Source organism: Acanthochromis polyacanthus, chromosome 9 (genome assembly GCF_021347895.1).
Source record: "Acanthochromis polyacanthus isolate Apoly-LR-REF ecotype Palm Island chromosome 9, KAUST_Apoly_ChrSc, whole genome shotgun sequence".
Lineage (NCBI taxonomy): Eukaryota > Metazoa > Chordata > Actinopteri > Pomacentridae > Acanthochromis > Acanthochromis polyacanthus.
Window position 1 is genome coordinate 13,192,525 of NC_067121.1, and position 14,524 is coordinate 13,207,048.

General features: G+C 39.5%; 2 long non-coding RNA genes across 4 annotated transcripts; both read left to right on the forward strand.

Moving 5' to 3' along the window:
• The first annotated feature begins 1,329 nt into the window (after positions 1–1,329).
• LOC127535433 (uncharacterized) lies at positions 1,330–5,320 on the forward strand. Of its 3 annotated transcripts, none has more exons than XR_007944287.1 (3): positions 1,330–1,422; positions 4,919–5,005; positions 5,168–5,320. It is a non-coding gene; the product is annotated as an uncharacterized LOC127535433 (long non-coding RNA). The 3 variants fall into 3 exon arrangements; XR_007944286.1 differs by lacking the exon at positions 1,330–1,422 and adding an exon at positions 2,239–2,331; XR_007944285.1 differs by lacking the exon at positions 1,330–1,422 and adding an exon at positions 3,421–3,513.
• A 2,355-nt stretch (positions 5,321–7,675) lies between these two features.
• LOC127535427 (uncharacterized) lies at positions 7,676–10,492 on the forward strand. Its single transcript, XR_007944276.1, has 3 exons — positions 7,676–8,198; positions 8,413–8,568; positions 9,207–10,492. It is a non-coding gene; the product is annotated as an uncharacterized LOC127535427 (long non-coding RNA).
• The last annotated feature ends 4,032 nt before the right edge of the window (positions 10,493–14,524 follow it).

Genomic DNA, 14,524 nt, shown 5'->3' on the forward strand with positions numbered 1-14,524 from the left:
TCCATACCTTTCAGCAAAGGAGATTTTGTTGTAGAGTACAGGGGGAAACTTTTTATTCCAGACAGTCGTCCTGTTGCCGAGACCTACAGTGAACGTGCTGCAGCATATCTCTTTGATTTTCAATGGAAAGGGAAATCTTGGTGGTAAGTAATACTAGATATGCCTTTTTCTCTGCTGTTAGCTATGGAGTATTGAGAGTGTATAATTACAAAAACAAATTTATAAAGGAAAAAAACAAATAAAACTGGAAATATAAAGATTATTATATAAATAAAAAAATAATGCTGCCACATACAGCAATATTAATCAGAAAATTAATCCATAAAAATGATAATAAAAGCAGAGAATATATATACAAAATAATTAATTAAAAAATAAGAGGAAAAGTGCTTATAAACAAATTAGTTAAATATTGTGGCTATATAATGCAATATTACTTAAAAATGATAACAAAAAGACCAGGTTAATTAACGTAGAAATACAAATTAATTTTAACAATAGCATTACTTGTGGTTAAAAACAATATTAAAACTAAATTATGTAGCTGTATAAAGCAATATGAATAAAAAAAATCTAAAAGAAAAGGCTAATCAAAGCAGGGATATTAAGACAAATGAAAAAAATAATCGAATACTGTTGCTTTCATAAAGCACATTAATTTGTTATGATTAGTGCATTGCCATTGCTTTTGAGATGCACTTTATTGTTGCTTTTACCACCCACATTAAACGCCACATTGTCATTGCTTTATCTGCTTACTTTTTCCCTTTTTTCTCTGTCATTACTTTGCTTCTTTTACCGCTGACATTGTCACTTTTAAAAGCAAAGGAAAAGCATAGGAGTGTCATTGTTCGCAGGCATCCCCTACACAAATGTGCTCGTAAGTTAGGCAGGAGAACCTTCTCCTGGCCAATAATACTGTTTCTTCCTTACTAGCCTTGATGCATCTCTGGAGGACCAGTCACTTGGAAGACTGGTCAATGATGAGCACAAAAACCCAAACTGCAAAATGCGAACAGTTCAACTGGACGGGATGCCACACCTCTGTCTCTTTGCAGTTCAAGACATTGTCCCAGGAGATGAAGTCACATACGATTATGGGCATTGTGATTGGCCTTGGCGCAAACAGGTATGACAACTCATGACGCATCTGTTCCAATGTAAATTGTAGATAGGATGATAGGCTGTGATGACTTCACTTCAGATACCTAACGTCACATCCAGAGAAAAATGATCAGTGTGACTTAGTGATCTGTTTATCCATGCTGCTTTGTGTCAAGAATATGTCTTTTCTCTCCATTTATCGAACAGCAGATTTCCACCTCTCCTGTGGCCACATCAGTGGATGAGGATCCAAACAGCAGCCATCAGGTGCCGGGTCCTGAGGAACATGTGGAGCCACTGTCCTCTGATATAAATAAGGTATGTGACTGTTTCTCTGTTGATGGCTAGAGATCAATCAGTTTTGTTCCTTGGTTTATTCTGAGGTCACCACCTGATCTGTGATCAGCTGTGTGAGTCCACATTGTAGCAAGTATGTCTCTGCTGCCTAAAAAAAAAATATTCGGGATGGCTTGTCACAGTGGTTCAAACAGCTTGTGTGATTGATGTGATAATTGTTAAGTTAGACTTTTTTTATTATATATATTATAAATATATTTTATATATTGTGGAAACAGTGTTGAAATACATAGATGTCCCCAATTTGGTGTAAACAGAATAAGTGTGAGTGTGTTTAATGTCCCCAGTTGTTCAGACAGTCCAATACATCAGGGGTTTATAGTTTTAAGTGAATAGATGTCCCCAATTTGGTGTAAAAAGAATATGTGTGAGTGTGTTAAATGTCCCCAGTTGTTTGGATATGCCAATATACAGGGCTCAATAGTTTTAAATACATAAATGTCCCCAATTTGGTGTAAACAAAATAAGTGTGAGTGTGTTTAATGTCCCCTGTTGTTTGGATAGACCTATAGATTGGTGGTGAAAAGTTTTAAATACATAGATATTCCTCAGGTTGGTTAGGATAACATTTTTGTATGTTAATTATTCTCAGCTCAAATCATTAGCTTGTATAACTGCATCTCACCAGGCTTTACTATTGTGAACATATCATCCATCACTGATGTATGTCTCAGAAACTCATACCATGTTCGCTGAATAATGGAATATCCATGCTGCTTTGTGTCAAGAATATGTCTTTTCTCTCCATTTATCGAACAGCAGATTTCCACCTCTCCTGTGGCCACATCAGTGGATGAGGATCCAAACAGCAGCCATCAGGTGCCGGGTCCTGAGGAACATGTGGAGCCACTGTCCTCTGATATAAATAAGGTATGTGACTGTTTCTCTGTTGATGGCTAGAGATCAATCAGTTTTGTTCCTTGGTTTATTCTGAGGTCACCACCTGATCTGTGATCAGCTGTGTGAGTCTACATTGTAGCAAGTATGTCTCTGCTGCCTAAAAAAAATATTCGGGATGGCTTGTCACAGTGGTTCAAACAGTTTGTGTGATTGATGTGATAATTGTTAAGTTAGACTTTTTATTAAATAGATATATTTTATATATTGTGGAAACAGTGTTGAAATGCATGGATGTCCCCAATTTGGTGTAAACAGAATATGTGTGAGTGTGTTAAATGTCCCCAGTTGTTTGGATATGCCAATATACAGGGCTCAATAGTTTTAAATACATAAATGTCCCCAATTGGGTGTAAACAGAATAAGTGTGAGTGTGTTATATGTCCCCAGTTGTTCAGACAGTCCAATACATCAGGGGTTTATAGTTTTAAGTGAATAGATGTCCCCAATTTGGTGTAAAAAGAATATGTGTGAGTGTGTTAAATGTCCCCAGTTGTTTGGCTAGGCCAATAGTGCACAAATGTCCCCAATTTGGTGTAACAGAACATGTGTGAGTGTGTTATATGTCCCCAGTTGTTTGGATAGGCCAATACATCAGGGGTTTATAGTTTTAAGTGAATAGATGTCTCCAATTTGGTGTAAAAGAATATGTGTGAGTGTGTTAAATGTCCCCAGTTGTTTGGATATGCCAATATACAGGGCTCAATAGTTTTAAATACATAAATGTCCCCAATTGGGTGTAAACAAAATAAGTGTGAGTGTGTTTAATGTCCCCTGTTGTTTGAATAGACCTATAGATTGGTGGTGAAAAGTTTTAAATACATAGATATTCCTCAGGTTGGTTAGGATAACATTTTTGTATGTTAATTATTCTCAGCTCAAATCATTAGCTTGTATAACTGCATCTCACCAGGCTTTACTATTGTGAACATATCATCCATCACTGATGTATGTCTCAGAAACTCATACCATGTTCACTGAATAATGGAATATCCATGCTGCTTTGTGTCAAGAATATGTCTTTTCTCTCCATTTATCGAACAGCAGATTTCCACCTCTCCTGTGGCCACATCAGTGGATGAGGATCCAAACAGCAGCCATCAGGTGCCGGGTCCTGAGGAACATGTGGAGCCACTGTCCTCTGATATAAATAAGGTATGTGACTGTTTCTCTGTTGATGGCTAGAGATCAATCAGTTTTGTTCCTTGGTTTATTCTGAGGTCACCACCTGATCTGTGATCAGCTGTGTGAGTCCACATTGTAGCAAGTATGTCTCTCCTGCCTAAAAAAAATAAAAAATTCAGGATGGCTTGTCACAGTGGTTCAAACAGTTTGTGTGATTGATGTGATAATTGTTAAGTTAGACTTTTTATTATATATTATATAGATATATTTTATATATTGTGGAAACAGTGTTGAAATGCATAGATGTCCCCAATTTGGTGTAAACACAATATGTGTGAGTGTGTTACATGTCCCCAGTTGTTTAGATCGGCCAATAGATCAGGGGTCAACAGTTGTCAGTGAATAGATGTCCCCATTTTGGTGTAACAGGACATGTGTGTGTGTGTTAAATGTCTCCATTGTTTAGATAGGCCAATAGATCAGGGGTAAATAGTATTAAGTGAATAGATGTCCCCAGTTCAGGGTTCTCGCCAGAATTTTTTTTCAGCGTAACGGCAGGACCTCCCTCACGCTTGCGCGCAATAGACGGGAACGGGTCAATCGACAGGAAAGTACGGCTGAGGTGGGGAGACATAAATTAACCTAGATAGGCACTCAGTCGATAAAAACAAACGCACATGGCGTTATCTGTCAAAATAACAGCGCAGCGACCCTAATCACAGTGTTAACCCTTCCTGGTCGGCCCCTGACCGTGGTCAGGAAGCTCGGGGTTAACCCCCTTCACTTCCTCAGCAGCCGTATAGGCAAAGACACAGGAGCCCAGACGTATCGAAGAACACTGCAGCCTTTATTCTCTATAAACAGTGGCTGAACCGCACAGTCCCGCCAACCCAGCAACTACACACCGTCTCTCCTCCTCTACAGAACTGCCGTCTCTCTCGCTCGCGCTGCATTCAGGGTCGCTCGGACATCTCGCTCTCCTCTCTCACACTCACACACGCTGCTCTCTCTCCCTCTCTCATGACGGAGCCACACACTCTCATAACAATATTTTAAACTGATAGCGTAACGGGCCATTACGACTACGTAACTGTCTGTTAGACAGCGTAATGGGCCGTTACGCTGAAATGAGCTGGCGAGAACCCTGCAATTTGGTGTAACAGAACATGTGTGAGTGTGTTAAATGTCCCCTGTTGTTTAGATAGGCTTATAGATTTGTGGCAAATAGTTTATAATTCCAAGATATCCTTCGTTTGGTTAGGATAACATTGTGTGTGTTAATTATTCCCAGTTCATTTGATAGGCTTATTTATATGCATCTCACCAGGTTTTACTTTTGATGAACATGTCATCCATTTATAATGTCTGGCTCAGAAGGTCTTACAGTGTTCAGCCTTTAATGGATTATTCTCATCATGATGTGTGATGTTGATAGACATCAGTGGATGGCGACCCAAACAGAAGACACCAATTTCAGGGTCCTGAGGAAGATGTGAAAACATTTTACTCTGATTTAAATAAGGTATGTGACTGATCAACAACAAATACTAACAAAATTTCTCTGATTTTACAGTGTGGTACAATAATATTAATGTAGGCTCACATGATTTTAAGCTCGCTCTTGTAATACGATGGAAGTATCTTTTTTAAAATTTCTTTTTTGTCTGTCCATTGGGTTCATTAGTCATTTCAATCCAGGATTGCTAAGCTGAAACAGCACCATGACAGATGCTCTGAACGTTTTGAGGCCTCAGAGGATGACCGCAATGCAGCTGACAGACAGCAGACTCTCATGTTGCATCAGCGTGTGCTTCTTGATCAACAGTTAGCACAGCAGGATAATGTGAGTAAAACTTTGCAGGCAGATCTTTATTGGTTGACTTTTACATCATAATTATAGGTTTTATTTTTTTGATAAAAATGTATCCAAAACTGTTGACATCGTATGCATATGCACATTTACTGTTGTTGTTTAATTGGCTCCAATAAGTGTTATGAAATAGAGATATACAGGTTTGAAATTTTGGATTTGATCCTTCTTTTATTCTTGATCCTGTTTTGTGTAAGAACTCTTTCTCTATGTTCATTTTGTTTGAACCTTAATGTGACTTCAGTGCTTGAGTCATGTTAATATTCATTTGATAGCATTTGGACATGGCGTTTCAGAAGGGTATCTTTTACTCTGTAGGACAATCAAGGGTTTCAAATAATTGATTAACACCATTATTTTGTTCTGTCTTTAGAACAAAGAAGATACTTCAACTCACTCAACAGATGAGAGCATTCATACAAACTACAGTGATGTTGAATACATACCTGACACTCAGGGAAGTGACTCTGATGACAGCATCTCTTTATCTCCTAATAACACACTACAGAGGGCAAGATTTCCCAAATTAAGTCCAGCCAATAAACAATGCCAAGTCAGCTCAGAGGAAGAAAGCAGCACAGAAGAAGACTATCCAGTGAGGAAGAAGAGACTGCCATTTAGCCCTAGAAAAAAGAAAGGATGGAAAGTCAGACCAGGGAAAAAGAGGAGACTCCCATTTAGCCCAGGTAACAGACAGAGAAGACCATTCAGCCCAGTGAATGAAAACAGCTCCACAGTCAGCCCACAGACAGAGAACAGCAGAGAAGAAGAGTATGCAGAGAGGAAGAAGAGGAGACTGCCATTCAGCCCAGGGAAAAGTCAGAGAAGACCACTCTACCCAGTGAATGAAAGCAGCTCCACAGTCAGCCCACAGACAAAGAACAGCAGAGAAGAAGACAGTGCAGTGAGGGCAAAGAGGAGACTGCCATTCAGCCCAGGGAAAAGTCAGAGAAGACCACTCTACCCGGTGAATGAAAGCAGCTCCACAGTCAGCCCACAGACAAAGAACAGCAGAGAAGAAGACAGTGCAGTGAGGGCAAAGAGGAGACTGCCATTCAGCCCAGGGAAAAGTCAGAGAAGACCACTGCACCCAGTGAATGAAAGCAGCTCCACAGTCAGCTCAGAGAAAGAAGAAAAATTGATTCAAGTGCTGTGTACTGCAAATACTCAAGTACGTCGAGTGTATGACAAGAGAAACTATTGCATTTATTGTTCAAAGCCAACATCAAAACTCGCACGACATCTTCAGACTGTTCATCGTAACAAAGCAGAGGTTGCAAAAGCATTCTACTATCCGAAAGATTCCAAAGAGCGTCGAGTTCGGCTGGCCATTCTAAGGAACAGAGGCAACTTTGCCCACAATACAGATGTGGCTAGAAATGGAACTGGACATCTTGTTGCACGTTACCGAACAAGAGAGAGCAGACACGGTCAAGATTTTATTCACTGTGTTCACTGTCAGGGTCTTTACTCTAAAAAAACTTTGTGGAAACATATCAAAATCTGTCCAGAGAATACAAGAGAGGACACACCTCAAGCTGGACGAAAAAGAGTTCGATCCCTGTGTGCTCTTACCACACCAGTTGGTCTCGAGATTAGTGAGGGCCTACAGAAGATTCTTACCCACGCAAACTATGATGAAGTCTCGCGTGTCGTTCAGAGTGACAAATGCATTCTGCAACTTGGACAATATATGTTCAACAAACTGAAAAGCAAAGGGAACAATAATGACGACTACATACGACAAAAGATGAGAGAGGTGGGAAGAATGGTCCTTGAAGCTCAAAAGGTTACACCGCTGAAGAAGGTGGAGGAATTCTTTATTCCTAAAAACTTCCCACATGTTATATCTGCAGTGAAGAGAGCTGCAGGATATGACCCCAATACCAACACATATCAAACCCCATCTTTAGCACTCAAGCTTGGCCACAGCCTTAAGAAAATGTCCAGTATTGTTGAGAGCAATGCTATGATGTTTGGAGATCATGTCACAGCAGAATATGCCAAAAGGTACAGGGCTATACATGACAGCAGATGGGAAGAGTTCATCTCCTCAGGGGCATTAAACACTCTGAAGGAGGCCAAATGGAATATGCCACAGGTGTTACCATTTACCCAAGATGTGAAGCTGTTGAACTTTCATATGGAGAACCAACAAACTGTGCTGGAGAGAATGCTAAGAATTTCTCCAACTCCAGAAAACTATGCTGCCCTGGCTAAGGTGACGCTTGCTTTAGCCATTACATTCAACAGGAGAAGAGCAGGAGAGGTTTCACGGATTTACTTACCGCCTTTAGGTCCCGGAACAAGTCGATGTTGCATGAAGACTTGACTATCTGCCTGACTCCATTTGAGAGGAAGATGTGTGAGTTTTTCACAAGAGTGGAGATCCGAGGGAAACGTGGGAGAATGGTCCCTGTCCTGTTAAAACCATCCATGGTGACTGCTATGGAGCTGCTGGCTGACACACGTGAGAGCTGTGGTGTACCCAGTGAAAATTTATTCATGTTTGCCAGACCAGAGGCTTTGTCATCCTACAGAGGGGGGGGGTGCCTCCAGAAATATGCCAAACTCTGTGGTGCTAAACATCCGGAAGCATTGACCTCAACAAAGCTGCGGAAACATATTGCAACAATGTCACAGGTCTTGAACCTGGAGGAAAATGAGTCTGACCAACTCGCTGACTTCTTAGGCCACGATATTCGAGTCCACAGACAGTACTACCGACTGCCCCAAGGAACTCTGCAACTAGCTAGAATGAGCAAAGTTCTTCTTGCTATGGAGAGGGGGACTGTGTCACAATACAAAGGGATGACACTGGATGACATTGAAGTCGACCCTGAAGGTTTGGGCACGTTTTGATATTTTAGTCTGTGTGCAATAAGCACAACAGAAGTTTACTGCAGTCTGATTAAAGATACTTGATCTCTGAAAAGTAAAACGCTTATGAAAACTAAGACTCATATTTACAAGAGCTTTAGTGGGTCCTGCATTTCAGGCTCAGAGTTCTTATGATCATTTTAATTAGCTAATGTTCTGCTTGTCTTTTTCTTTCCCAGAGAAAGTACCACACTCCATTGAAGAGGGGGATGCTTCAAGTGACGCTTCAAGTGAGGAAGAGGAGTGTACCAGCACTGACATGGACCACACACCTCCCAGCACAGACAGGACTGCATCTTCCGAACCACCTCCTGCTGCTACTCCTCCAGTACAAGGTTGAAACTTGCACTATGTAGCCCTCAAAAAATGATGATTATCAAGGATCCTATACCCTTACCCCCTTAGACATAAAAGACAAGGTCACAAACAATGCTATAAAGCTAATCTCCATACAGTAGTTCCCATTAAGTGTGTGCATGCAATCAAACTGGAGGCCAGAATAAAAAAATTATATCCCAGACTTCGAAATATTATAAAGCTCATAACAGCATTATGATGGTTTTAACCTTCTTCCAGTTACAGTATTTGCAAATCACAACCCATTGTGTCATAAAGCCCCCTGTAGTCAGGGTTTTTTTGCACAAGACAGTTTTTTTCTTTTAAAGGTTCACTTTTGACATCAAGCAGTATTGAGTCTTGACCAGTTACACACGAGAGCCACCCATGCAGAAAACTCATGAAAGCTCAGGAAAATATCAGGAAAACATTGGTCAAATTTCTCCCAAAAAAAGCAATCACACAAAAAGTTTTGGTCATAGGTTTGAAAAACTCAGACAAAAGTGATAGAAACCTGGTAGAATGTCATGAAAATGCTGGTACTGAAACAGGTTAATGATGTGGATGTTGATGGCTTTATCTGCATGTGACATACAATTATAACCATATCAAGCTGCATTTATTCATCTCTTCACAGAACAAGCTGAAAAACGGAGACGCAAATGGGATGCAGGAGAAGTAAATGCTGTTGAGAAACACCTGATGAAATTCATAAGAACTTTGACTGTTCCTGGCAAGCACGACTGCATGGTTTGTCTTCAAAGTGAAACACAGACACTGAAGGACCGCACGTGGACTGATGTGAAAAACTATGTGAGAAACAGAATCACTGCCCTAAAGAGACAGACGAGCACTTAAAAAATATGTATCTCTTCTGTGCCTTGCCCATACTGTTGCCCATACAGAGATACAGTTCAAGGTAGGCCAATCCAAGAGGGCATCATAAAGGTAAGATGAGTAATGTTCCATTTTACATCAAGCAGTTAAGGTTAAAAACAGGGTTAAAAAGCAGTTAAAAAGAACAAGGTTTAAAAGTGGTGAAAACCAAAAGAGGTTAAGAACTGGCTAAAAGAAACAAGAAGAAAATGGCTGAACAGACTGAAGGTTTAAATATAGCTAATGAGAAACAGGATTTGAAAGTGGTTTCCAGAAACAAGGTTTGAAAGAGGTTAAAAAGAAACAAGGTTTAAAAGTGGCTAAATAGAACAAGGTTTAAGAGTGATTAAACAGAAACAAGGTTTTGAAGAGGATAAAAGCAAATGTTTAGAAGTGGTTTCATAGAGATAAGGTTTAAAAGAGGTAAAGCAAAAAAGGTAAAAAAGTGGTTAAACTAGGTTTGAAAATAGTTAAAGAGATTTAGAAGTGGTCAAACAGGTTAGGAAGTGTTTAAACAGAACAAGGTTTAAGAGTGGTTAAACATGAACAACGTTTAAGAGTGGTTAAAAAGAGGTAAAGAAGTGTTTAAACAGGAACAAGGTTTAAGAGTGGTTAAAATGCAAGGTTTAAAAGAGGTAAAGCAGAAGCAAGTTTAATAGTTCTTAAGAAATAAGTGGTTTAATAGAAACGGATGTTTAAAGTGGTTAAACAATAACAAGGTTTATCTGTGGTTAAATGGCAACAAGGTTTCAAGATGTTTAGGAAATATTTAAATTGGTTAAATAGAAACAAGATTTAGAAGTAGTTGCACAGAAACAATTTTAAAAGTGGACAAACAGAAAATAATTTTATGATTATTAAGAAATTCAAAGTGTTTAAACAGAAACAAGGTTTAAAAGTATATAATAAATAATATCGTACACATACATAAACATTTCTGTATCTATAATAAAGTATATGGTACGAGTCCTCAGACACTGGTTCAAGTTTGAGAGCTGGAGAGTCTCTCTCTCATGTTATAATATTTGTCATTCATGTCAATAAAAGTTCTGTGAAGTACTTGTTTTTTGCACTTCTTTAAGTATGTTTCCTTCATTGTTTTATTGCACATTTCTTCTTGAGGTTGTACAATGGGTCTTTATATAGACTTTTATTTTATGTTCATCATGACATTGGTTTTGTGTAACACACTTTATTGTCTAGTTTTAGTTTTATGTAAATAAATTGGGAAACAAAGAAAAAAATTATTTGAAGTTTTGGTGTGTGTTTTTCCTTGACTTCAGGGGCCTGTGAGTTTGTTAACCCTGAAATGAGGAAAACTCAGAGTTCTCCGTTTCACAAAGGGAAGTAACTCAAACCAGAGAAAACGGGGTAACTCAAGCCTGTTTCACAAAGAGAGGTAACGTAAACTCCCGGTCAGTTACCGCAGTAACAGACTCTATGAATCCAACTTGGTCGGGAGCAGGTTTATCTCAGGAAACCTCGAGTTTCTCTAGGTCTCCTCCCTCTGTCAGCTACACGCTGTTTGATTTCCTCATTCATTCAGTCAGTCAGCTGGCGAGTTTTGGCGTAGAACAGCTTCTATTAACGATCCAGTGGATGAAGGAGCAGCATTACTGTGCAGAGAATTAAATATTGGTCAAGAGATTATCAGACCGCGCATAAATGTTTTCGCATTTCCTGACAATTATCTTTTTGAGCGGTATCGTTTCAAGTCCATAATCTACACAAACAACCTAAACCGTCCTTATATTTACATTACCAACCGCAGTCATGCTCTCACATCCCAGGAGATATTGTATGTTGCGCTGCGGTTCTTTGCAAATGGAAGTTTTTGATATAATGTTGGAGATGCAGAGCACTTCAGTAAGACAACTGTATGCAGGACAGTCAGAAAAGTGTTCCTGGTCCTGAAACGGCTTTTACCATCATTGTGTTTTTCCTGGACATAAACCTGTCAGAGTCATCAAGGAGGAGTTCCACAGAACTGCAGGTGAATGATGTAGAGATCTGTTAAATGAATTTGAAATCATATTCTGTTAATGACATTGTAGATTGTAGATTGACTACGGTTTCAGCATGTTAAAGACTGCTTCATAGTTCAACATCTGTCATTCTCTGCACTGTCCAGATCATATGTGATGCTGCATACATCATTTCTAATGTGGAGGCCAAGTGGCCTGGGACTGTTCATGACTCAAGGATTTATGGAGAGTCTAACCTGAGCAACAGACTGCAACGTGGTCAGCAGCCTAAAGATTTTCACAATATAATTCACTCGTCTCCCTCCTTTAATATACTCTAATGTATCCACTATACATTACAGGAGAGTTTGATGGCCTTCTGCTGGGTGACAGGGGTTACCATGCCAACCCAGGCTGATGACCTCATACCCTAACCCAGACCCCCAACAGAACTTCAACTGGGCTTATTACAGGATAAGAGCCCAGGTGGAGATGACCATAGGCCTGCTGAAAGCCCGTTTCCAGTGCCTATGTCACCTCAAGGTGACCCCTGAGAGGGCCTGTGATATTACTGTGGCATGTGTTGTTCTTCATAATATTGCCACTATTAGAGGAAAGCAACACCCTGCCCTACAAACTGAAGACCCAGATGATGACCCCATCCCAGCTATCCAGGACAGCAGAGTAGAGTAGTCACACTTTCATTTAATATATTCGTACTTTCATTATATATATATATATATATATATATATATATATATATTGAATTTCATTCAATATATATCAACTTTCATTCAATATGTATCAACTATTCGTAGTTCAATTATGTATGTATATATATATATATATATATATATATATATATATATACAGTATATACACACACACAGTATATATATGTCAGAGTAGAGACTGCGATTTGGTAGAATTGGAGTTTCTACCAGTAGAGATTACGATTGGAGTCTCTACCAGTAGAGTTTGCGATTGTAATCTCTACCAGTAGAGATGGAACTTTAAATCTGACCCCTGACCCTAACCTTAACTAACCCTGACCTTTTAATCTAACCCCTGCCCTGACCCCTGACCCTTACCTTAAAAGTCTAACCTTAGCCCTGACAAATCTCTACTGGTAGGATTGGAGTTTCTACTGGTAGAGATTGCGATCGCAATCTCTACTGGTAGAAACTCCAATTCTACCAAATCGCAGTCTCTACCCTGACATATATATATATATATCAACTTTCAGTTAATATATTCGTACTTTCATTATATATTTAATTTCCTAAATGGCATGCCATATGTGTGTGTGTTTGTGTGTGTGTGTGTGTATATATATATATATACATATATATATATATATATATATCCATACACACACACACACATATACATACAGTGCCTTGTGAAAGTATTCGGCCCCCTTGAACTTTTCAACCTTTCGCTACATTTCAGGCTTCAAACATAAAGATATAAAATTTTATTTTTTTGTCAAGAATCAACAACAATTGGGACACAATCGTGAAGTGGAATGAAATTTATTGGATATTTTATACTTTTTTAACAAATAAAAAACTGAAAAGTGGAGTGTGCAATATTATTCGGCCCCTTTACTTTCAGTGCAGCAAACTCACTCCAGAAGTTCAGTGAGGATCTCTGAATGATCCAATGTTGTCCTTAATGACTGATGATGATAAATAGAATCCACCTGTGTGTAATCAAGTCTCCGTATAAATGCACCTGCTCTGTGATAGTCTCAGGGTTCTGTTTAAAGTGCAGAGAGCATCATGAAGACCAAGGAACACACCAGGCAGGTCCGAGATACTGTTGTAGAGAAGTTTAAAGCCGGATTTGGATACAAAAAGATTTCCCAAGCTCTAAACATCTCAAGGAGCACTGTGCAAGCAATCATATTGAAATGGAAGGAGTATCAGACCACTGCAAATCTACCAAGACCCGGCCGTCCCTCTAAACTTTCACCTGGAACAAGGAGAAGACTGATCAGAGATGCAGCCAAGAGGCCCATGATCACTCTGGATGAACTGCAGAGATCTACAGCTGAGGTGGGAGAGTCTGTCCATAGGACAACAATCAGTCGTACACTGCACAAATCTGGCCTTTATGGAAGAGTGGCAAGAAGAAAGCCATTTCTCAATGATATCCATAAAAAGTCTTGTTTGAACTTTGCCACAAGCCACCTGGGAGACACACCAAACATGCGGAAGAAGGTGCTCTGGTCAGATGAAACCAAAATGGAACTTTTTGGCCACAATGCAAAACGATATATTTGGCGTAAAAGCAACACAGCTCATCACCCTGAACACACCATCCCCACTGTCAAACATGGTGGTGGCAGCCTCACGGTTTGGGCCTGCTTTTCTTCAGCAGGGACAGGGAAGATGGTTAAAATTGATGGGAAGATGAATGGAGCCAAATACAGGACTATTCTGGAAGAAAACCTGTTGGAGTCTGCAAAAGACCTGAGACTGGGACGGAGATTTATCTTCCAACAGGACAATGATCCAAAACATAAAGCCAAATCTACAATGGAATGGTTCACAAACGTATCCAGGTGTTAGAATGGCCAAGTCAAAGTCCAGACCTGAATCCAATCGAGAATCTGTGGGCAGAGCTGAAGACTGCTGTTCACAAACGCTCTCCATCCAACCTCACTGAGCGCGAGTTGTTTTGCAAGGAAGAATGGGCAAGAATTTCAGTCTCTCGATGTGCAAAACTGATAGAGACATACCCCAAGTGACTTGCAGCTGTAATTGCAGCAAAAGGTGGCGCTACAAAGTATTAATGCAAGGGGGCCAAATAATATTGCACACCCCACTTTTCAGGTTTTCATTTGTTAAAAAAGTTTAAAATATCCAATAAATTTCGTTCCACTTCACGATTGTGTCCCACTTGTTGTTGATTCTTGACAAAAAATTAAAATTTTATATCTTTATGTTTGAAGCCTGAAATGTGGCAAAAGGTTGAAAAGTTCAAGGGGGCCGAATACTTTCACAAGGCACTGTATATATATATCTCCATACATATACACACACACACCATCTTTTATACCATCTGTTTTACAAGCATCTGCTTTCTTTCTGTTGGCTGAGCAGAAGTC